The sequence below is a fragment of the Nanorana parkeri genome, unplaced genomic scaffold (genome assembly GCF_000935625.1).
Source record: "Nanorana parkeri isolate BGI_ZX_2015 unplaced genomic scaffold, ASM93562v1 scaffold19, whole genome shotgun sequence".
Lineage (NCBI taxonomy): Eukaryota > Metazoa > Chordata > Amphibia > Anura > Dicroglossidae > Nanorana > Nanorana parkeri.
The window spans coordinates 3,562,266-3,585,690 of record NW_017306287.1 but is presented as its reverse complement, the minus strand read 5'-3'; the positions used below and the strand labels follow the sequence as shown (position 1 = coordinate 3,585,690).

Below are 23,425 nucleotides of genomic sequence, written 5' to 3'. Positions count from 1 at the left end.
GGGGGGGGGGGGGACCAGGGAAGGCAAAATGTAAGCAGAATAAACTTCAGCTTTATAAAGTGGGAACATGTTTTTGCTTTTTTGTGGATAGAGTAGTGAAGAGGAACCTGACCGTGTCAGTGCTGAGATTTCCTCTCTCTGTCACATTCCCAGACGAGGAGATCCTTCAGGCAATGTAAATGAATCTGACTAGCAGAAATGGAAGTCCCTGTCTGCCGGATTGGTGACTCTTCTATGTCAGGGTGTGTTTTTCTTATTTTATTTCTTTTCTCTGGCCACAGAGTCACTTTAAACATCTGAGTGCAGAGGGTTGGTTGCTGTATGAAGTACACTGTAAGATTTTGCACTGGCGCCCTTGGCTCTTTCTTCCTCTGCTAGTCAGATTCATTCACCAAGGACAGCAGAGACGGTGCCGAGTGAAAGGTTTACATTCATCTGAAGTGTCTGTGGGTGCAGAACAATGTCAGTGCAGAGAAGATAGACACATATAGAGGCTGCAGTGTCCCCCGCAGTCACTGGCAGAGTCACAGTGTGTATCCAGCTGTCACACAGGAGGAGAGGGCAGGGATGACAAGGCAGCAGGGAACAGCCAGGTAGGACTGCCGGGGCAGCAGGGAACAGCCAGGGAGACCTGCCGGGGCAGCAGGGAACAGCCAGGTAGGACTGCCGGGGCAGCAGGGAACAGCCAGGGAGACCTGCCGGGGCAGCAGGGAACAGCCAGGTAGGCCTGCGGGGGCAGCAGGGAACAGCCAGGTAGGCCTGCCGGGGCAGCAGGGAACAGCCAGGTAGACCTGCCGGGGCAGCAGGGAACAGCCAGGTAGACCTGCCGGGGCAGCAGGGAACAGACAGGTAGACCTGCCAGGGCAGCAGGGAACATCCAGGTGGACCTGCCAGGACATTGGTGGTCAGCGTATACACATTCTAAATGGAGCAGAACGTGGACGACGGGTGATTATCGTGATTGCAGTTTGAAAACATGCGTCAAGAACAGACAGAGCACCCGAGTGGAAAGGGCAGAGACCGCAAACTGCTCACCTTCCCGCTTCCTTCTCACATCTCCATAGGAACACATAAAGGTCTTTATTTTTTATGGAAAGAACTGCAGACCTTCTCAAGCTGGCCACACGCGATTTAAAGCTGAATGAAAAAGCACAACAACTTTCATTTAAATATATTTCTCAAAAGCCACAAAATATATAAATCCACTTTGTGTGCACCGAATGCATCACTGGGCTGTATATAGTCTGTGCAGGGAGCAGAGCCATGGGAGGGGCCCAGCAAGCCCCACCCACTACAGGCTGCCTGCAGAAAACTACAGGAGGGGCGGAGACAAGACCAGTCACCCTGCAGAAAGAGAGAGCAGCAGTGAGCGCTCTTTATTACAGGAAGCTCCAAGTCTCACACTGGATTACTGCACAGATCTGGAGGAAATACACAAAGCCCAACAAGATTCCAGGAAGAATACACAGGACTCTTGTATGTAGATAATATTCGCTTATCCCGGAGTTCAGCTTTAAGTCACTTTGAGTCAAAACACATTCTGTGTAATGGATTGCCATCATAATCCTAAGTACTGCTGCTGTTTGTATGTGAGATCCAGGAACATACAGTGGGTGTGTTCAGGAACACCTCTCCTGCATCACAAGCAGGGGTTCCCAGGTCTCCCGGAAGCTCTGCAGCAATGGCAGCCCTGAGCAGAGGAGTTCCCTGGAGGCACTTCGAGTCCTAACTTCCAATGTGACAATTGTGTGTGTGTGGCACTCTGATAGTACCACGCCATGTATCTGATCTCCCCGGGCAGACACTCGCCCCCCCTCCCCCCCTCCATTAATCGCTATTATGTGCTATGGGGGAAGGAAAGTAGCCACACAAAGCTCCTATTTTTTCCACATGCGTGATGACTGTTAGAGAACGGGGACACCATAAACAGGGACCATTCTGTTCTCAGAGTTCACCCCATGGTCACATTATATGGTCAGTAGAGATGAAAACTGTGTTACGCTCAGCTTTTATTGCACTGCATCAGATACTGCAACTGCAACAGAAGACTGAAGACATGTTATCAAACTGCTGAGATATTACAAGAGACAATTAGAGACTGCTGACATGTTACAGGAGACATTTAGAGACTGTCGACATGTTACAGGAGACATTTAGAGACTGCCGACATGCTACAGGAGACATTTAGAGACTGCCGACATGTTACAGGAGACATTTAGAGACTGCTGACATGTTACAGGAGACATTTAGAGACTGCTGACGTGTTACAAGAGACATTTAGAGACTGCCGGCATGTTACAGGAGACATTTAGAGACTGCCGACACGTTACAGGAGACATTTAGAGACTGCCGACACGTTACAGGAGACATTTAGAGACTGCCGACATGCTACAGGAAACGTTTAGAGAATGCCAACATGTTACAGGAGACATTTAGAGACTGCCGACATGCTACAGGAGACATTTCAAGCAGAACACTGCCATTCCTCTTTGGGCGGGACAACGCTTGGGACTTTGCAGCTCCTTTAAGGAGATTTCTCCTGACTTCCTGTCCTGGTGACCCGTGTCACACTATGGCCCGCATGGTGTCATCAGGACAGGAAGTCAGGAGAAATCTCCCCAATGGGAAAACAAACAGCAATAAGCACCTGACAAATATTGCGACCCAATGGTGGCAACCTCAGCACTCCGGCTGTTGTGGAACTACAAGTCCCATGAGGCATTGCAAGTCTCTGACAGCTACAGGCATGACTCGCAAAGGCAGAGGCATGCTGGGATTTGTAGTTTTAGCACAGCTGGAGAGCAGAGGATGCCTGCCCCTGATCACACCCTTCTCCACCAGAAATGTTTGGCTTTATTGATGAACAGAGGAAGGGAGCTTCTATCTAAAGTTTCAAACGGAAAACCATCCGTGATCGTTGTGAAATATAGCATGTGTGTCCGAGTAACATGCGTGTCTGAGCAACACGCGTGCTCTATAACCTTTGACACATGACAGTGACTGGTCTGGCCCTGTGCACACAGACATCGGATTGGGAGCTCTGCGTGTATTCCTAGCAGGCACTGAGCACTGAGGGCTGGTACTGTCAGATCCCGGCTGAGTGTTCCCATTTGGTCAGCACATGTCCACGCTTGCCATGTAACACACATGTGTCAGAGAGCGCGGCGTCTCTGGAGCTGATTTCTATCCTCCCGCCAAAATGTCACAGCAACAGCGGCCCCGTACCACAAGACATCCTGGTTCCTCTGCGTGTACACACCCGCGTGCTGGCCACATCAGCATCAGTCCTACAACAAACCTTTCCAGATTCCATTCACATTGTTCTTTTTTCCGATCAGAATTACCAGAAAAATGTAATTTCTGCTCAAAATAAAAACATTTCAATGTAACCCCAAAAAACACTCCGAACAGCCAGAAAAGTCCCCTGGGTGTCACGCGGCCGCGTACCATCGCCGAGGGGGAGTCACACAGGAAGAAATATACCGCAGGCTGGACAGGAAAGAGTTCAACATTCCTTCAAAAAACAACGATTTTTCTACTGGTTAGAAACCAAATCCCAGCGAGTTCCAACATGTCCGCTCTATCCGTCCAAGAATGTCCCCCCTCCCCCGACTGCATGCCACCACCGGGGCCTGTACACATCGCTACCTGTATGGGCCTGTGCATGTCGATCTCATGTATACACCCCATGTATACCCTTCACCTTTCCCTGTCACCCTCATGTATACCCGTCACCTTACCCTCTCACCCTCATGTATACCCGTCACCTTTCCCTGTCACCCTCATGTATACCCGTCACCTTTCCCTGTCACCTTCAGGTATACCCGTCACCTTTCCCTGTCACCCTCATGTATACACCTCATGTATACCCGTCCCCTTTCCCTGTCACCTTCAGGTATACCCGTCACCTTTCCCTCTCCCCCTCATGTATACCCTTCACCTTTCCCGGTCACCCTCATGTATTCGCCTCATGTATCCCCGTCACCTTTCCCTCTCCCCCTCATGTATACCCTTCACCTTTCCCGGTCACCCTCATGTATTCGCCTCATGTATCCCCGTCACCTTTCCCTCTCCCCCTCATGTATACCCTTCACCTTTCCCGGTCACCCTCATGTATTCGCCTCATGTATCCCCGTCACCTTTCCCTCTCCCCCTCATGTATACCCTTCACCTTTCCCGGTCACCCTCATGTATTCGCCTCATGTATCCCCGTCACCTTTCCCTCTCCCCCTCATGTATACCCTTCACCTTTCCCGGTCACCCTCATGTATTCGCCTCATGTATCCCCGTCACCTTTCCCTCTCCCCCTCATGTATACCCTTCACCTTTCCCGGTCACCCTCATGTATTCGCCTCATGTATCCCCGTCACCTTTCCCTCTCCCCCTCATGTATACCCTTCACCTTTCCCGGTCACCCTCATGTATTCGCCTCATGTATCCCCGTCACCTTTCCCCCTCACCCTCATGTATACTCCTCATGTATACCCGTCCCCTTTCCCTGTCACCCTCATGTATACACCCCATGTATACCCGTCACCTTTCCCTGTCACTCTCATGTATACACCCCATGTATACGGGCAGGTCACTAGATCTCCCTTCACTTCCTGGAACTCTGGCACATGTGCATCCCAGGGGAGAAAATGCCTTTCCCTGAGATCTCTTGAGATTACAGATGATATTTCCCAGCAATGCTCTGCTGATGTAACCTTCCCAGGATGCAATGCTTGGGCACATTACATCATTTGTACCAAAGAGGACCAGGAAGTGGAACAAAAGAAATTCTAAGTAAAATAAAAATATGTTTGTTTAGCTAATGAATGTCAGATGGTTTCATATCGGTGTGCAGAGCTGCGCGCTGATGGGATTTTTAGTCCAAGGGGGTAAAGTTCCACCTTAAATGTACAGTGTAGTGGGCCCCTAAAGTATATCCTTACCCCCTCTCACTAAACTCACATCTGTATGCAGCTGTGTTGTTACACATCCTGGTTGGATGTGGCACTGGTGATGTAGTCCTGGCCTCACAGATGCATCCTGGGAAGGCTACATCACCAGAGCCTTCCTGGGAAATCTAATCTGGAAACGGCATAATCTTGCGAGATCTCGGGGGAGAGGCATTCCCCCCCTCAATTGATGTGCACTGTCACGTGTTCCAGGAGGCAGATCCAGAGTTCCAGGAAGTAAAGGGAGGTGGATTCAATTGATGTGTACTGTCACGTGTTCCAGGAGGCAGACCCAGAGTTCAAGGAAGTAAAGGGAGGTGGATTCAATTGATGTGCACTGCCACACGTTCCAGGAGGCAGAGCCAGAGTTCCAGGAAGTAAAGGGAGGTGGATGCAATTGATGTGCACTGCCACACGTTCCAGGAGGCAGAGCCAGAGTTCCAGGAAGTAAAGGGAGGTGGATGCAATTGATGTGCACTGCCACACGTTCCAGGAGGCAGAGCCAGAGTTCCAGGAAGTAAAGGGAGGTGGATGCAATTGATGTGCACTGCCACACGTTCCAGGAGGCAGATCCAGAGTTCCAGGAAGTAACGGGAGGTGGATTCAATTGATGTGCACTGTCACACGTTCCAGGAGGCAGACCCAGAGTTCCAGGAAGTAAAGGGAGGTGGATGCAATTGATGTGCACTGCCACACGTTCCAGGAGGCAGATCCAGAGTTCCAGGAAGTAAAGGGAGGTGGATTCAATTGATGTGCACTGTCACACATTCCAGGAGGCAGATCCAGAGTTCCAGGAAGTAACGGGAGGTGGATTCAATTGATGTGCACTGTCACACGTTCCAGGAGGCATACCCAGGCAGATCCAGAGTTCCAGGAAGTAAAGGGAGGTGGATTCAATTGATGTGCACTGTCACATGTTCCAGGAGGCAGACCCAGAGTTCAAGGAAGTAAAGGGAGGTGTATTCAATTGATGTGCACTGTCACACGTTCCAGGAGGCAGATCCAGAGTTCCAGGAAGTAAAGGGAGTGGATTAATCTGCTATTTATTTGCACGGCTGCTTGACTACCCGAGCAGTGACTTCATCTGATAGGATGCAGTTACTGTTCGACCCATAATTGTGCATCTGGCTCAGGGGATGTGTAGATCGACTTCTGTTACAGTATTAAACGCTCAAACATGTTTTCATTAATAAATGACTCCAATTCTCTCATATTTGCTTCCATGGACTTCCTGTTCAGCACAAAAATCACAAGAGAGAGCACATTCTACTGCAGCCATCCATCTACTAGTTTGGAGAAGGCGATAGGAGCGGGGAGCAGGGGTGTGTCCTGCCTTGCTGTGTGTTTGTGGACACACACAGCTTACTAACACACGCAAGGGTGACTCCATAGAACCCTGCAAGGGAAAGGAGCCACCCTAAAACAAGATATCAGGGTCAGTGCTCAGGGGACCAGCTGATTCTGCAGGAAACTAAAACTTTTTAACATCAAGAAGCAGAGTCCATTGTAAGTGATTTCCTCAGCATTTGTCCCCGTTCACACCTAAGCGTTTTGTAGCTGTTACAAATGAGCTACAAAATGCCCGACACAAGAAATCCCATGATTTTCAATGGCCCCTGTTCACACCTGAGTGTTCGGACGCCAGCATCAAAACACAGAAAAAAGTACATGAGCTTCTTTTGGCAGTTTGCAGCTAATTTGTTTCCCCAATAGATTTCAATGGAAACACCAGGAAATGCATGCCACAAGCGGGAACGCATGCCACAAGCATTTTTGTACATTTTTGGCTATCTGCGGCTCGCATTTCGGCCGATTCAGCAGGTTCTATTGAAGCAGCACACGAGGCTAACCTCTTTTTATTAGTTTTGGATTAAGAGGGGAAGTGTGAATCCTCTGTCATTTTTTTATTACTTCAGGAAATCCCCCGCCCCCCACACTTCTCACCGAGAGAAGCAGCCTTCCCCGCCCTGTTCAAAAAGTGTATTTTGCATTGCTATTGTCCCTGTTTTGGAAAGTTGTCCGCACTTCCTGCCAAGCTGACTCAGAGGAAATCTCCCCAGAGTGGACCCGGACAGAAATAAAAACCAGACGACGGTTCTACCCTTTCTGCACCCTGTACAAAACTGGACACAAGAGTTTCATGTATTATAGATAGAAGTATACACAGAGGGAAATGTGTGTGTGTGTGAGCTTGTATAAGATCCATTGTATACAAATTAGTATCATCTACAACAGGGGCCTTCCAGCTGTTGGGGAACTACAAGTCCCATGAGGCATTACAAGACTGACAGTTACAGAATAGACTTCCAAAGGCAGAGGCACGTTGGGATTTGTTGTTAAATAACAGCTGGAGGGCCGGAGTTGCCTACTCCTGATCTATACAGATTGGGAATCTGGCTTTCTATTAAAGCCCATTTTCTTAAGGAAACCCTCCTTTGCTGGAGGCTGTTGTTTTTCTTTTAAAGTTCTTCATTCCTCGTTTTCTAGTGGGTCACCGTCATGCTCTTCCCTCCGTCCCCTTCACGGGTGCCACCATCGTTCTAATGGAGGCACCCGTCCCCACAGCGGCTGTGTGCGTCTATAGTCACACACAGTCCTGTGGCAGGCCACACCCCTTCCTTCTTTGATTGATGGCAGAAGGAGCCTATGGCTCCTCTGCCATCAGTATCCTCCCCCGCAACCCGGAAGTTCGGGGTGGGGTGGATCGCTTTTGGGACCAGCGGCGGGGACAAGCGCAGCTGACAGGTAAGTGTGGGGAGACTAGGGGGGACTGGGGTAAAAAAATGGTGCTGGGCCGTTTTTACCCTAATGCAGTGAATGCATTAAAGGAGAACTATGAGATGAGTGCTTTTCACTCACCTCATAGTTCTAGCCGACCTGTGACAATGAGACTGTCACAAGTCGGCTCAGTAGATCGAGAAGTGAGCGAACACATACCGGCATTCGCTCACCTCTCGATCCTGTCACAGCTCACTGCCGTGACAGGGGAGGGGCTGGATTCCCCCCTCCCCGCTCCGATCCGCCAGCGCTGACTGGCCGGACGGGGGGGGCAGGCGGGCACAGCTGGCTCTGCATCTGGATAGGCAGAGCTAGAGTTGTGTTTGATAATACATTCAATACGTGAAAAAAATCCCTTTTATGTAGTGAGTGCTACCATCCGTCTGCCCATCACTTTCATTAGCTTCCTGGATTCCCAGTGTGCTTTGCGTCACTTTACCTGCTGCTTGATGCAATGGGACTACATAGCCCATCATGCATTGCTTCCTGCAAGCAATGATGATGTTACATTGTTCAGACATTGAGTTGTAGTTCAGAAGGCAGGTGCTGTATCGAAAGCTCCAACTTGTCGAAATCTCCAACTACCTCACTGCCGGGTACTTGCAAGTTGGAGATTTCGACCAGACAGCGTTAGACTGCAAAAACACAAAGACTGAAGGAGCTCTGCACAGTTGCATTTTAACAATATTCAGCGGGCCGCACCCCCCTTGTGACGCCACTGCTGGGACTGAAAGTGAGGGAAAATCCAACGTTTTAAGTTGCCACCAGAACAGGCATAGAAGGAGAAATCTTCCAATGAGACACTTGTTCCGGTGACGACTCTAAGAGAGAATTTTCCTCACTTTGGAAAGATTTTGTCTTTCTTCCTGCTATGTCAACAGGACAGGAAGTGGGTAGAGATCTCCTCAATGGGACACAGATGACTGGCAGGGGCCATTCCCTACACTGTCCAATGTGTAAAAAAAATGCTTTGGCTTTAGGCGCTATTCACATATAGCGTTTGCGTTTCACATGCGGTTTTCCGGGCGGAAGACCACACGGGACGCAAACGTTTGTACAGCTGAATATGCGTGGGCAGTCGCTCCAGTGTGAATGGAGCCTTATATATACTTTGAGCCTCAATAAATGTAAACGATGCGACCACTATGAGCCTCCTTTGCAGTAACCAGGCACCTCACAAGCCAGACATACATGATTATTTTTTTCATGTCCAGCCTGTGGTCTGAGCAAGAGAAATCCGCACAATTCCCCCACCCATGCTACACAGCGTGGATGGGGGAATCTCCTGCTACTGGGACGAAACTGCCGGAATACCTGATTGGCTGCAGTCACTGTCTGGCCAGCAATTTTCCTTCAATTTATCAAAGTTTGTCGAGCCTGTTGGCCCACCCACGGTTTAATCACTTGAAAACCATTGTGTTATTCCTCCTATCTGCCCAGGCCATTAAACTCCTAATGTCACCTATAGAACCCAAAAGAAGCTGATGAAGCAGAGATTATATTTTACCAGCTTCTTCTCTGGATACAGCAGCCGGAGAAATCACAGCATGAAACTGGAAGTGATATAATACACATTGCTTCTGGGTTCAGTGATCGGAGAGGAGATCAGCTGCTGGAAGTGTGCTGATCTCCCTCTGACCTATGTGCAGAGACCCACCGTGCTGGTCCTGGGCCCGCATTGGAGACAGCGGAGCCCAGGATAGCCAGCAACAACGGCAGAGGGGAGGGGTGCAAACTTTCCCTGCACTGTACAAGCAATTGGGCGGCTCTATAGCCACCCGAACGCTTGAATGTAACAGCCATCGCTGGCTGTGAAAAATGTTCAAACTTTCCTGTTCGCGCACGCCCTCGCCTTCATTATGTCCACCCCCCTCAAGTGCGATCTAAGCAGTTACATTTTGGTAATTTCACAGGAATCGGCCAAAATGTGAGCAGTGTGGGGCCAGCTCAAGGGTTAAAACCAGATAAATAACCATCACTTCCGCGCTGCAGGCCGGTGAACAATGCTCGTTGTTGCCTTCTCTTTAGAACAAAGGGAACAATTCCTCCAGTGCAAATACACAGCATTTGCTCATCGGACGAACAAGGCGAAGGGTTCAAGTGAGGGCAGACGGAGACCATTTCCGTATTTGATCTCCCTCATGTTTTATAATAGTACATACCCAAGTGTCCTGCTTTACTTTATTGCATATCTTTGGAATTGGCATACGAGAGCTGCTGCCACACAGAAGAGATCATTTTCACCCAACCTAATGCAAACTGCGCTGGAGATCAACCAATGGTTGCCATGGCAACAGTTCCATGAAGGACCCACACGACTGCTACAGGCCCTGTGCGTCTGCTATACGCGTACAGCATAAAATGAAGGCCCTGGCAATCCCTGATGAGAAAATATCAGCAATGCACCTATCTGGACTTACTGTATAATAGATCTAAACCCAATCACTGGAACCTCAAAGAAAATTTAACGTATCAATGTAATTGCAACCGTAGTTTTCAGTCGTCTATCATCTTCAGCTTCCATTTAAATAATACCTGCGGATCCCGCCATTAAGGTCCTTGTTCAGGCACTTTCTGGTATACGGTGACAACACTCTGTTCTTCTTGTTCTCCTGACTTGTCACCCCGGGACATACACTTTCATTGGTGACTAAAGCTGGCCATACAGCGTGCGTTTTTTCTCTTTCAGCCCCACGGCGTCTTTAGCATACACCGGGAACACCCGTCGGTGTCAGAATACCCGAACAGTGATTGCAGCTGAATGGCTCTGTTCATTGGACCGACTCCTTCGACAAAAATTGACAACAGGGCCTGTTGCAGTCAAGTGGCTCCTTTCTAAAACTGTTGCCATGGCAACCAATTATTGATCTCCAGTGCAGGGTGTATTAAGCTAGGTGAAATTCTCTCCTCAGAGGGGTGCCGACGGGCCACACACTACTCGGACTTTGGCCGAGTCAATAGGACTAGATTAAAAGCGGCCGTGTCGACACTAATGGTGCCATTGCCACTCATCAGAGAGTTGGTCCAGAGCACTGTAACGTGCAGCCACCGCTTGAGCAAGTGCTGGACAAGGCTGAAAATGCCTGGAGGAAGTGAATAGAACTGAAATGCAAAAAAAAAAACAACGAAAAAAAGTGTTTTCTAAAGGTAAAAACTGGCATTTGTTAATTATAGCCAGTGCTTTAACAAACTCTATGTCATCTAGTTAGAGCTTAAATCATTTTTTAAGTAGACCACCACCTACAACTGCGAGCCTTTACCTTGCAGGGCCATTATTTGGTTTCAAGGTCTACAGAATGCCCCTTGCGATTTACACCATTGCTGCCTGTGCCACCACAGCCACCGTCTGGAGATGTTGGCCCCCACCAGGTCTTGGGAGGAGTCCTCCTGTACAGCCAAGCTACTGCAGCTAGGGAAGAATTTCACAGCTCTGGTTCCTCACATCAGGGCTAGAAAAGTATAATTTCATATACTACTTTTTACCATCAGAGAAGGTTCCTAGACATATCCCACCCTGCTGACAGGTTCCTTGGCTGTCGTGCGCGTTCACTGGACTCATTTTGAGTCACTTATCCTGAACGTAGCCGGGCAACTAGCATTTCCATAAGTCGGCCAGCACAGGCAGCCAATATATTTCTCTCATTACAGGTGTACCTAAGGCACGGCTAGACAAATCCCAGGAGCCAGGTCGCCAATGCTCTTAAAAAGTAACAATTTTTTTTCCAGGTACTCGCCGATACCGAATACCGAGTACCGGAAGTCCCATTCAGGAAGCCAGGCGGCCTGTAATGACTCGCCACCTGGCCTCCTGATTAGCCGGGAAGCCGGGCAGCGTGTAAAGACTCGCCACCCGGCTTCCCGATTAGCAGGGAATCCGTCCCCATGCTTCTCGTCACTAGGTGACGAGAAAGCATGTAGACGGCTTTCTAGCCAATCAGGGTGCCGGGCGCTGTGTAATGAAGCGGCACCCAACTTCCTGATAGGCCGGGAAGCCGGCTTCATGCTCCCTCGTCATGAGGTGACAAGAGAGCATGAAGCCGGTTTCCCGACCAATCAGAAAGCCGGGCGCCTGGCTTCCTGATTGGCCAGCTTCCGAGCAATCAGGAAGCCGGACAGCTCGTCATTACCCGCTGCTCGGCTTCCTGATTGGCCAGGAATCCGGATCCATGCTCTCTCGTCACAAGACAAGTAATGATGCGCTGCCCAGCTTCCTGATACCGGAAGTATCGGGCTAGGCATCTGAGCATTTGGGCGAGTACGGGTACTCGCCCAAATACTCGGCATCGGTACTGATACTGCCACTAGTATCGGTATTGGTGCATCCCTAGCTGGTGCCTAACTGTTGAGGTTTTCTCTGGTTGTTGTCCATGAAGCTGGCTCCTAAAAAACCCTTCTGGCTCCTGGCTGATTGAACAGACTGGTTTCTGAATTCCATCTTCATTTGTCCACCCTGACTTAAGGGCCCATAAGCATCGGAAGAGGTAACTAGCACAGCCCCAACACACAGGCAGGGCAATTTACCTCGTTTTAAATTGGCACCCGCATTGCACCCCATTGTGCCGACAGTACTCAATTAAATGTAAATAAAGTTCTAACAAAAAATAAACAGTGCTGATGGCCGCAATCGGTGCATCAGCACTGTGCCAGTCAGCGCACACTGCCAGCCGTGCATTCAGTCCAGTTTGCTGGTGTGAACGGACCCTTATAGCTGAAGTCTAGGCAGTCATCTAACTACACAGTTAAAATAAATACTGTATATGTGAGTTGTTTTCCCTGGCATAGGATTTGTATTCATATCCATCCAGCCCTGAGAATGCCAGACTGCAGAGCCAGGATGGTGACCTGACTTGCCTCTACTGCAGTTGAGCAATACAGCTAAGTCACCTCCCTAGCCCCAGCCTGTGACTGCACAGTGAAGGAGCAGCATCAGACTGATGAGGTCATCCCTCTGCTCATTGTGCGATCTCTATTGTCAACATTTTCTGTAAGCAGATGTGTATGCAGCACATCTTATTGGCCCTTTGTGCTGCCCATCCCTCGCTCTCTCTCTCTCAGTCTGAGTGCTGCTGTACAGGGGAATACAAAAGGCTGAGGCCAAATTAAAATTATTACTCATTTTCAGTCTTCTACAAATCCAACGTTATATTAAGTGGTTAGATGTGAACAATGTACACAGATTGAGACAGTTTAAAGTGAAACATCTCTCATACTTTCAACCACTGATACTTAAAGGAGAACTATGAGGTGAGTGCTTTTCACTCACCTCATAGTTCTAGCCGACCTGTGACAATGAGACTGTCACAGGTCGGCTCAGTAGATCGGGAGGTGAGCGAACACATCCCGGGTTCGCTCGCCTCTCGATCCTGTCACGGCTCTCTGCCGTGACAGGGGGAGGGGCTGGATTCCCCTCTCCCCGCTCCGATCTGCAAGCGCTGACTGGCGGAACGGACGGGGGAGGGGGCGGGTACAGCTGGCTCTGCCTCTAGATAGGCAGAGCCAGCTGTCACTCATGCAGCTGGGCGGATCCCGTCATCTACGCCGGGATCCGCTCCGGCTGCGGCGTCTCAGTATACCGCGAGCTGTAGCTCACGGTATACTGAGCTTAGGGTAACGGGAGGATGCTAGTTTGTGTCCTCCCGTTACCCTAAGGAGAACTATGGGGAAAAACACTGACCCCATAGTTCTCCTTTAATACAATAAATATTCTTCTTACATCAAGCTGTATTTTTTACCTAGCACATGTATGATATCTTTTCAAGCTGCATTTATCAATAGCTAAAGTAAAGGCAGCCATTTTGTTCAGCAAAACAGCATTTATGTATCAACCTGAAATACAATGATTGCTTTATGACATGGGTATGCAACCTCAGCCCTCCAGCTGTGGTGAAACTACACATCCCATGAGGCATTTCAAGACTGACAGACACTGGCATGACTCCCACAAGCATCATGGGATTTGTAGTTTCACCATAGCTGGAGTGCCGAGGTTGGTCTAGCCCTGCCTTATGACATATATACACAAGGCTTCACGTACCAGTGAATACTACATGCACAAGACCTTACACCGCCATAGAAAGCACTATATACTCCCACTGAAACAAGTACAGGGCTTCCTACTCCCAACTCTACAACACAAAGGTCCTCCAGTGTTTAGTTCAGCCATACACAGGACCTCTCATTCCTGGCTCCACCTTACAGTGGGGTCCTCGTGTTCCTAGCTGAACCACACAAAGGGCCAAATATTTCCAGGTCTACCTTACAGAAGTACTCGGGTTTCCAGTTCCCCCTTAGACATGGCCTTAAGAATCCAGCCACCATAAACACAGGGTCATGGGTCCAGTCCACCAAACACAGGGCCTTAAAGGTTCTGGTCTACCATACACAGGGCCCCAGGTTCCCAGTTCCACCTTACACAGGACCTTAGGACTCCAGCCACCATACACAAGGCTTCATGGATCCAGTCCACCAAACATAGGGCCTTAAAGGTTCTGGTCTACCATACACAGGGTCGAAGTTCTTAGTTACACCTTACACGGGGCCTTAAGAGTCCAGCACACCATATACATGGGCCAAATGTGCCTGGTCTACCATAGAGAGGGCCTCATGTCCACCATATATTGGATTTTCATTGTCCATTTTGACTCTGTGCATAGGTCTGAGTTCATACTCCAATATCTTGCATTGTCAGGTCCACCATACACAGAATTTTACATTTCTGACTTTTTCATTTCACTATACGAAATGGTTTATTTCATGCAGCTCCAGCACAGACACATTCACAAATACTCAGCTGCACCACACATGGAGTCACGGTGTCAAGTCACCCCCTTTTCTGCACGTTAGTCAATTTTTACCTTTTGTTAATGTTCTCTTGTTAATATTTACTGGAGAACAGCAGTTAAAATACAAAGAAGTATCTATATTCCAACCGCCTAAAACTGCCCCATGTGCACAAAGTCTCATGGTCTTCAGACATAGCCCTGTGTACGGCAAACTTAGATACAGTACCTCAGCAGCAAAATGTCCCCATAAAATATTTTTTAATGTATCAAATTTTATAAAAAAAGAAAATGACAACAGAAATCTCATTGACCACTGTGGGCAACTTTCCAGTACTTTCCAGGTTTTCTACATGAGACTTAGTCTATGTATGTAAGAAATTCACTTATTTTTCTACCAATCAGATTCCGTTTTCAGGATAGTTATGATGCTCATTGGTGGTTGAGAAGAAGTACCTCCAGTTCTTACTTTTGCCTCAGTGGTCTTGTACCTTGATGCTCTGACCGCTATTCCATGCACTAATGGAGGTCACAGGCATCAAGCACTTTCTTTTTCAACACTGAGATATGCAGATCCCCCTATATTGCCATTACCAATGCCAGTACACCAAGTATTGCCAGTACACCAAGTATTAAAGGTACGGGATGCCCAATGTCTCTTAGAGGTTACTCCCTGGGAAAATGGATACAATGTGGCAAAAAAGAGGGCCACTACTAATCAACATCAAGAAACAAATCAAAGGAACAGAAAAAACAAAAGCACAAAAAAAGTGTAGAGAAACATAAATGAACATAAAGCAGGGAAAGAGATACAGAAGGAGCCAAAAGTAAAAAAGAATAAAAGTAGGGAAGCAAGAAAGAAGACATTCAGAAAAGGTGACACCAAGACGTGGGCAAACGCAGAAAACGAGACACAAAATGGAGAGACCTATGGGGAGACATCAAAGCAGGAGACACGCAAAGGAAAGGTGACTCAATAGCTGGGTGACACATTACGTAGGCTACACAAAAGCAAGAAGATACATACTAAAAGGGACTCGAAAGTAGGGACACATAAGACATTCAAGAGAGAGACCACATTAAAAAAAGAACGACCCATAATCAGGGAACCAAGACATTAGCTGTACTATGGTTTTCTAAAGAGGTCCAACTGGATGGGCCCCACCGCTCTTTTACTATGGATCCCTGTGATTTCTATCTAAAACCTCTGTTTAAAATACTTCTCACTCACGTTTCCTTCTAGCTACATCCACTTGTTCACATTAGAGGAATGTTCAAGCTTGCCACATACCCAGAAATGCCGGGTTATCCTTGGGCCTCCACTGGTGGATCGGCATGGCAGGCAGGAATGTTAAAAGTAAAGCTATGACATAAGAGATTGTTCTTTTACTTTACAAACAGATTTGATCCAATGTTGATAATTGTGACAGTTACTTTGACATGTGAGAATGACAGTCACATGGCTAAAAATAAAGCTCTTTATCCTTGTGTAATGCTTTGTGAATTGAGCCTCACTGAACCTGTTAATTAAATTAAAGAACCATTATTCTGTGTCTACTTTGTAATTATATTTGTAAATAGGGGTAAACAAAGACATCAACCAGGTCAATATGCAGTCCACCTCTTCCTGATTTCCTTCCCTCCAAATAGGTCCCATCGTGCTCTGCAGCCGGGAGGAAGGCGAGTAGAGCAGGAAGTGCAGACTAACTCATTGACCGGGAAGAGGCCGGATCTAATGTCCCCTAATGCTGTGTCTGGTTTTTAAAGAGGACCTGTCACTTGGGTGTTCGCATTATCACACAGAAACCGGTTCCATTTGCTTTCAGTATCCCATAAAAATTAAGATCTTTACATTTTACAAATGTCAGCAGATACCTGAGGTAACGGTTTGTATTTACACCCAATCACTATTATTTCCTCTGAAATAATTCACAGTAAGGAACAGTTAGGTCAGTTCTGTCCCCATTGTTTTCTGTGTAAGGCCAAATATTCTAGTCCTTAGGCAGCACCTGCCCTCCTAATACACAGACATCAGGGCACAGAGCTCTCCTCTCCTCCTAATACACAGATATCAGGACGCAGAGCTCTCCTCTCCTCCTAATACACAGATATCAGGACGCAGAGCTCTCCTCTCCTCCTAATACACAGATATCAGGACGCAGAGCTCTCCTCTCCTCCTAATACACAGATATCAGGACGCAGAGCTCTCCTCTCCTCCTAATACACAGATATCAGGACGCAGAGCTCTCCTCTCCTCCTAATACACAGATATCAGGACGCAGAGCTCTCCTCTCCTCCTAATACACAGATATCAGGACGCAGAGCTCTCCTCTCCTCCTAATACACAGATATCAGGACGCAGAGCTCTCCTCTCCTCCTAATACACAGATATCAGGACGCAGAGCTCTCCTCTCCTCCTAATACACAGATATCAGGACGCAGAGCTCTCCTCTCCTCCTAATACACAGATATCAGGACGCAGAGCTCTCCTCTCCTCCTAATACACAGATATCAGGACGCAGAGCTCTCCTCTCCTCCTAATACACAGATATCAGGACGCAGAGCTCTCCTCTCCTCCTAATACACAGATATCAGGACGCAGAGCTCTCCTCTCCTCCTAATACACAGATATCAGGACGCAGAGCTCTCCTCTCCTCCTAATACACAGATATCAGGACGCAGAGCTCTCCTCTCCTCCTAATACACAGATATCAGGACGCAGAGCTCTCCTCTCCTCCTAATACACAGATATCAGGACGCAGAGCTCTCCTCTCCTCCTAATACACAGATATCAGGACGCAGAGCTCTCCTCTCCTCCTAATACACAGATATCAGGACGCAGAGCTCTCCTCTCCTCCTAATACACAGATATCAGGACGCAGAGCTCTCCTTACCAAAATGTAAAATCAATAAAACCTTTTACTGTCAGATCTAGTAAGCAAATAATACAGATTCTGCACAGAAAATAAAAAGAACTTCAACCCAAACCACGGCTGCATTGCCTTCTTCATGTCCTTTCTCAATATACTATCATAGTTGTATCGCTCATTATGATTTTTCCAGAATAAATAAAGTTTTAGTTGTTTGTTGTCACAGAAATGACAGAGAGCGGAATGCCACAAACCCCCAATTTTCCTCCTATACACGTTACGGATACAGTTTCATTTCTAATTGGCATTTTCCATAAACTTATTTTGTGGCTGTATAAGACGGCACAGCGTGTTGGTTGTCCCAGAGGCCGAGTATCATCCATTAGTACAAAGTCACATAAACAATATACATCACTTATACCAGAGTACAGAAATGGGATTTCACAAAGTAGATTTTTTTGTTTTTAGTTTAGTATTCCTAAATAAATAAACAGAGAAAATGCAGGAACATAGAAATCCAAAATCTATAATAACAATAGACATTGTTCTGACAGATCACCCCCCCCCCTTGGTGTATTGGTGTGACAGGTCTCCCCTTGTACACCAGATATGCACATAACACACACTGTACCCTGACAGTCATCAACGCGTTGAAAGAACAGTCAACGGTGGGGTGGCTAAGCCCACCTTTTGCATAATATCACCTGTCCTTGACCCCAAATATCTAACCCCCCATACAGTTGGCTTATACCCATAAAAGTACGCAAATGCATCCTTTAACTGGTTAACAAACAGGTCCTTCAAAAATTATCCCCCTCCCCCTTCATCTGCCCCCGAAACACCCCTACACATTCTCACCTTCTGCAGGTTGCAATGTCTGGAGGCTAGCGAATTCCTGTCTTCTTTGGTTTGAAAAAATAGCAACAAAAAAAAAATAATAATAACAAAACAATAATCCAGAAGAAGCACACCCTTCCAAAAATATTTTCTTTTTGGGTTTTTTCAATATCGGTTTATAAAATATAAAAAAAAGACTCCTACCAAAAAAAAAACCCAGTCTGGATCAATGTATAGAGAAGGGTCTTCGGGTCTTCAGGCTTTAGATCCAGATGTGGTCAAGCAGTGACCCCCCTTTTTATTAGAGAGATCCGGGAGACATAGTATCCAGTGGGGTGTCAGTGGGGTTTGGGGAAGTAGGGGAAGCTAGAAAGAATGGGGGTTTTTTTCTATTATGTGGCAGGGCAGAGCCTGCTTAGTCTGCAAAGATAAAGGATGCTCTTACTATCAGGGATTGCTAAGATGTAGGGGAGCTTATCAGCTCCCCCAATTTTATAGGGTAAGGATAGGGGACAAGGGGGAGGGGGGAGCTCTGGGCTAGGAAAGCAGGGAGAAGAGCTGCAAAAGTGAGAGGTGGCAAGCTGATGGGAGGAAGGAAGGAAGGAGAGAGAGAGAGTGAGAGAGAGAGAGGGAGGGAGACAGACAGAGGGAGGGAGGGGTGGGAATGTGCAGGGTGATTTATTGCAGCCCTGCAGAACTGTCTGAGAATGACCCTCCAACATCAGTTCTACTCCAGGGCTGACTCTACTGCGCATGCTCCCACCTAGCCAGACATGGGCTGCAGGGGAGAGGAGGAGGGAGGGGGGGGCATCGCCACACCGCCCCCCTCCAATTCTTCTCCTCCCAGTCTCTGCCCATAGGAGGGGGGACAGGCGCCTGCTGCAGAGAGCCCTCTCTCCCCTTCTCTCCCAGCACACAGGGGGAAAGGAGTGGTTTGCAATAATATAAGGGCTCTCTCACAGCCTGGCTCTCACCCCTACACACATACCACACATACACAACTCCAACCAGACACACAGACTGCACATATGACACTCAGCTCCACCTTGCACAGCCTTATCAAGGCACACACACACACACAATGCAAGAATAGGGGCTTTGTACCAGCAGACACCATTACGGCATGATACAATATTGTCACAAGTCTGTAGTTCCACAAGTGTTCAGAGAGAACAGTGCATTTCCTCCTGACACCCCTTTGCACTGTTAGAGGGCCGTGCCTGGCTATCCATATAGAAAATTCCATATGCTTCTTTGGGCACGTGGACAACCGCTCAATCTAAAACTGGCCATAGACTGTTAGAATTTCGTTCAAATATTCCTTCCATAGTGTCAGAGCATCCGATCTGGCCAACATTGAGTCAGGGTGCCATACCTCTCTTGGCACATGGACAACCGGCCATACAATATTACAATTTCGTTTGGATGTTCCTTTGAAATCGTTGGCCACAGCATCCGATCTTGCCATCGTTGAGTCAATTTCTGTATGTCTTTTTTTGGCTTGGAGACAATCACTTAATCTAAAGCTGGCCATACACTGTTAGAATTTAATTCAAATGTTCCTTCGAAATCGGACATCAGAGCATTCAAGCTTTCCGCCATTGAGTCAATTTCCACATAGCTCTCTAGGCACATGAACAAGTGGCCATACACTGTTAGAATTTTGTTCGAATGTAACTTCATAATCGAGCATCAGAACAGGTCATACACTGTTAGAACTTCATTCAAATGTTCCTTCAAAACCATCTATCAGAGCATCCAAACATGCCAACATTGAGTCGATTTCCATATAACTCTCTTGTCACAACTGGTCATCCACAATTTCGTTTGAATGTTCCTTTGAAATTGAGTCAATATGCCTCTTTTGGCATGGAGACAATCACTGAATCTAAAGGTCGCCAGAATTTTGTTCAAATGTTCCTTCGAAATCAAGCATCAGAGCATTCAAGTCTTGCCACCATTGAGTCAATTTTCATATGACTCTCTAGGCACGTGGATAACTGGCCATACACTGTTAGAATTTCGTTCAAATGTTCCTTCAAAAGTGTCAGAGCGTTCAGTTTTGCCACCATTAAGTCAATTTCCATATGCCTCTCTTGGCACACGGACAATTGGCCATATACTGTTAGAATGTTGTTGGAACTTTTCTACAAGATCGTGCTTCAGGGCATTTGATCTTGCCACCATTGAGTCAATATTCATATGCCTCTTTTGGCATGTGGACAGCCACTCAATCTAAAGCTGGCCATATACTGTATGAATTTTGTTTGAACGTTCCTTTGAATTCATGCATCAGAGCATCCAATCTTGCCACCACTGAGTCAATTTCCATATGCCTCTCTTGGCACATGGACAACTGGCAATACTCTGTTCAAATTTTGTTAGAACATAGTCCATCAGAGCATCTGATCTGGCCACCATTGAGTTGATTTCCATATGCTACTTTTGGCATAAAGACAGCCCTGAATCTAAAGCTGACACTGTTAGAATTGTTGTTGGAACTTTTTCACAAAATCGTGCTTCAGGGCATTCGATCTTGCCACCATTGAGTCAATTTCCATATGCCTCTTTTGGTACGTGGACAACTGGCCATACACTGTAAAAATTTTGTTCAAATAATGCCACCTGGGGCTGTGGTTGTGCTACAGAACCTCTGCACAGAGTCTTCTCACGCTTTCTCAGGACGATTCAACAGGGATTCTCTCCTCCGGACATCCCTGTCAGTCCTCAAGGGTATACCTGCCCTTGGATCACTCAGGGGGGTGTAACCCCACAGAGAAACTTGGACCCCTAATAGATGCGTCGGACCCGGACGGGGCCCGACCTCTCCTTTCTTTTCTGGTTCTTCCTCTCTACTGTTTTTTCTTTGACCATGGGACACAGCTATTCTCAGGAATAGTACATAGTCAATTGAGCTTCCTTGTACAGGAATATAGTATTGCGTTGAATTGTGGATGAACCAAATACTGTACTGAGCGGATTTACTACCGTACAGATATGACTTTATAAGTCAGGTTATATGTATGTGATACAGTGTAGTCCGTTGTATTATGGAGTCTGTGGACTTTGTATACTTGCCTTTTGCTCATTTACTGTGTAACTGAACACTTTTTCAGTCAATAAAGAATTTAGAAAAAAATAATTTGTTCAAAGTTTTTTTTAAATTGAGTGTCAGAGCATCCGATCTTGCCACTATTGAGTCAATTCCCATGTGTCTCTCTTACCACATGGACAACTGGCTATACACTGTTAGAAATTTGTTGGAACGTTTCTTCTAAATAGTTTATCAGAGCATCCGATCCTACCACCATTGAGTCAATTTTCATATGCCTCTTTTGGCATGTGGACAGCCACTCAATCTAAAGCTGGCCATATACTGTATGAATTTTGTTCGAACGTTCCTTCAAATTCATGCATCAGAGCATCCGATCTTGCCACCACTGAGTCAATTTCCCTATGCCTCTCTTGGCACATGGACAACTGGCCATACACCATTAGAATTCCATTGGAACGTTTCTTCAAAATAGTTAATCCAGTCTTCCTACCATTCAGTCAATTTCCATTTGCCCCCCTAGGTACGTGGGCAACTGGCCATACATTGTTAGAATTTCATACAAATGTTCCTTTGAAACCGTGAATCAGAGCATCCAATCTTGCCACCATTGAGTCAATTTCAATATGCCTCTCTTGGCACATGGACAACTGGCCGTACACTGTTAGAATTTCATTCAAGTGTTCCTTTGAAATCGTGCATCAGAACATTCAATCTCGCCATCATTGAATCAATGGATTTGGCTTGAAAGCCCTTAAAAATTCTGCCCAGACTGGCTACTTGCATGGAATCCCAGATGTATTAAACTGGTTTCTTTTGTGTCTCACACATGTGCATTACAATGTGCACATTTTTTCCTGAACGGAAATCCCATTTCACGGTTATAATTTTATTCGTTCAGATAAGAAAGGAGAAACATTTTCCATCTTGGGCCTTCGATCTTCGAAATTGAATGACAATTAGACCCCACTAACCATTAGAAACTGGAACAAATGTTCCAAAAACTAAATATTTTCAAATGAACTTTTACTGGTGTATGACCAGCATTAGAGCTCATGCACACGGGTGTACACAAAAAACACTGCGATCAGATCTGTATGGCGTATTGTTTTTTTTAGATATCTGAACAAAATTCCACTGACAGTGATATATATATATATATATATATATATATATATATAAGATGTCACTGATAACACTAAACTGATGAACAGTAAAAGCGTTTTAATCGTCACCTATGGGCTGAGTGGCCAGTTTATTATGACCACGTGACGCTTGTAGGCAAATTATCTATAATTAGCTATTATTTTGCGCTGAAGTTGCTAGAGGGCCAGACCATTATAAATAGGGAAGCAGGTTGCTTACCACGACAGTAGAAGTGATTTTTACGAAGTACTGATGGGGTGGTCATAATAATCTGGCCACTAAGTGTATATATATATATGGTACAGGGGTAACCCTACTGCAAGGATACCTTTTTTATTTCAGTACAGCGCTGCATGACGGAATAAATGTCAGTCAAAGTACCGCAGCGCTGAATACTGAAAAATGGCCTGGATGGGAAGGGGGTTTAACACCGCGGATGTCAACTGGTTAAAATGATGCAGTGCGTCTTTTGACATCATGGTGTTTCACTGGTCATTTTAGCCAATAAATGGTATCATCAATGGTATCAGGCAACTTCTGCATTAACCAATGACTACTAAGATATATTTATATATGTGTGTATATGTACTGTAGCTCTATACCTGTGCCTAGTTCCATATTGGTAAAAGAACAGCTGTTTCGGTAGTCATTTGCTCTTACAATAAACATAGCACACACGCCAATAAACAAAGCTGCAGAACTATTCCTCATGAACAAACACAGCACACTTGCCTAAACAGCTCACACAAACACACACTTATCACAGACATATTAGACAAATATGTGCACATGACACCTATGTGATATATAAACTGGCACAACATGGAAAGCAAAAATAGTTTAAAAAAACCCCATATAAAACATACGTCACGTAATGAATGTCACATGCTGGCCAAGAATACACATGGAGTAGGAGGGGAGTATAGACAGTATTGAGATAAAGTATTATGGAAAATATAATGAAAACCTCTGTTTCTCAACGCCCCATAGCCCATCACCACCACCACCCCAACACCCCCCCCA

At 46.6% G+C, this 23,425-nt stretch overlaps 1 protein-coding gene across 1 annotated transcript in view; it reads right to left on the bottom strand.

Moving 5' to 3' along the window:
* GLIS2 (GLIS family zinc finger 2) overlaps positions 1 to 18,334 on the bottom strand; it is a 38,409-nt gene extending 20,075 nt beyond the window's left edge. Inside the window, exon 1 of the mRNA XM_018561259.1 lies at positions 18,226 to 18,334. The gene's annotated coding sequence lies outside the window, so the exon portion shown is untranslated. The remainder of the gene's footprint in view (positions 1 to 18,225) is intronic.
* Between the last annotated feature and the right edge of the window lie 5,091 nt (positions 18,335 to 23,425).